This window comes from Rattus norvegicus, chromosome 7 (genome assembly GCF_036323735.1).
Source record: "Rattus norvegicus strain BN/NHsdMcwi chromosome 7, GRCr8, whole genome shotgun sequence".
NCBI classification, from domain to species: domain Eukaryota; kingdom Metazoa; phylum Chordata; class Mammalia; order Rodentia; family Muridae; genus Rattus; species Rattus norvegicus.
Window position 1 is genome coordinate 104,953,627 of NC_086025.1, and position 2,171 is coordinate 104,955,797.

The 2,171-nt window shown below is 38.0% G+C and overlaps 1 pseudogene; it reads right to left on the minus strand.

Annotated features, from left to right (window-relative positions):
• Positions 1-276: 276 nt before the first annotated feature.
• Fcf1-ps3 (Fcf1 rRNA-processing protein, pseudogene 3) lies at positions 277-886 on the minus strand (annotated as a pseudogene).
• Positions 887-2,171: the final 1,285 nt, after the last annotated feature.

Here is a 2,171-nt window from a genome sequence, read left to right on the forward strand (position 1 = left end):
GCATCTGCCTCTGTATTTGTCATGCTCTGGCAAACTCTCTCAGGAGAGTATTTTCCCTGTGGGACTGAGCACTGTTGGAGAATATCCTGCTCCCTGGGTAGCCCACTACTACTGAGGAATGGCATCCTTCCTGAAGGAGGGCAGGGTTTCTGGGTTTTTGTTTTAATTTGTTTTGTTTTGTTTTGTTTTGTTTTTTAGATATCAAAAGGTGAGTTTAATTAACTGGCAAAAAGAAAGCCGGTGAAAGGAAGGAAGGGAAATTTTGTCTCTTAGAAGTTAGAACCCAGTGGCTCCATACTCATCCATCATCTACTTGCTGTTATACTATGGTTAGAAGAGAACATATTCGGAACCTCAGGGAACTTCTGAATTCTTCATTTACTATCCTGTTCAACAGTGATCACAATGTAACAATTCTCCTGAGTTAGTCTCTGAACCAAGCAGTCATAGAATAGCTTTCCTTGTGGGTGCATGACAATCAAATTTTGGATGCTTGAAGATTCTAGTGTCCTTGATACTTCTGCTCCAGTTTATCCATTTCAGCTATTACTGATTGTGTAATACAGTTACACAATCAGTTATACAAGGGATATACTTGGAATACAGACAGTCTGTTACTGACTGCACTAAGTCCTTTTTGTCTTTAATGGAAAAGCTGATGAAGTTGACTATCAATGAGAATGTGGTAGGGTGGGCCTAGTTTTGTATCACATTAAAGGCTTACGTAGGAAGGATGGTGAGGGGCTTCTCCTTCCTTTACAATACTGGGATTTTTCTTTTTTTCAAGCTTCCATCTATCCTTTTCTTTAAGTCTTATACCTCTGAAGATAAGCATTAGCTACATAGTCACCTATTTACTTGTTTCTTTTCGCTTCCCGGTGTTCATGCTGCACACCTATTTTTTCTAGTAGTAAAATCTTTATGGTGCCTCCCAGGAAGTCCTGGGGCTTTTAGCCTGTTGTCGTAGAGCAGGATATTGCTCAGTAAAAGTGATTTAATCCTCATTTTCTCTCTCTTCTGATTATCTTCCTCCTTCTTTTCCCTACTGATATTTCCTTAGGCCACTGATTATTAAACTGTCATCATGTATATCTACATCTATATCTATATCTATATATACATACAGATAGATATACACACATATATGGTGGCAATTTAAATATATGTAATGTTAGTATATTAATTATTGGATAATATAACATAATTATAATTTTAATAATAATTATAAATTTATAATATCTGAATATATATACATACACATATCTGAAGCATCAGATAGATGGGTTATAATCTTCTGCTCTTGGTTTAAATTTTAGTTTATACAGTGTCTTGAAAGCTTATTAACTTTGTGATATATAACAGAAGTCAATCCCTTATGAGGCTGAAAAGCATTCCATTGTTGGGACATCTGCAGAGTGGTAGTATCTTCTGGATGCTGAACTTAGTGTCTTCCTACACAGTTTGAAGAGAACTCATCACAGTTTATTGAACTCTTGATTATTGCATGTAGTTGTGGTTTTCCTAAAAAGAATGAAAGCTTTGTGAGGACCCTGCTGTGTGCCTGGACTTCCTGGCTGAGCGGGTGAATGCTATTTCAGTTCCTTATTAACTTTTGGGACATCCAGATTTCTGAAACTTTGTCTCTGCTTTTGTTGTTTGCTTGTCTGTCTTATCCTTTCATTGTTTTCTTTGTTTGTTTTGTTTTGATTAAGAAAGGAACTCACTATGAAGCCCCGGCTGGCCTTGAACTCTGTTATTTCCTGGGTTAGCTTCCTGAGTGCTAGGACTGTACCACCATACTCAGATCACAGCTGCCCCAATGTAACTGCCTTCCCACTGCTTGCCTGTCTTACCTGGCCTGATAGCCTACAAACTCTCTAATAACATGTCTTTTAGTGCTTACCAAACTCTGGGATTTACGTTCAGAGTCTTGTAAGATCATCTCCCCATCTGAATAGGAAGCAGCTATTCTGAAAACTGACAGTTCTTTAAGATTCAATTGCCCTCTATCCACAGACACAAAAGCACTCTCTAGTATAGTCAAGCTCTTTGGGCCTTTATAGCTTCCTTTGTTTCTATGGAGATAGATGGGTTTAGTTATTACTGTGAAGGGCTAGGATTATAGAGACAGAAGTGGAGGGAATTTGCTTGGACACTCCAGGTGCAATTAG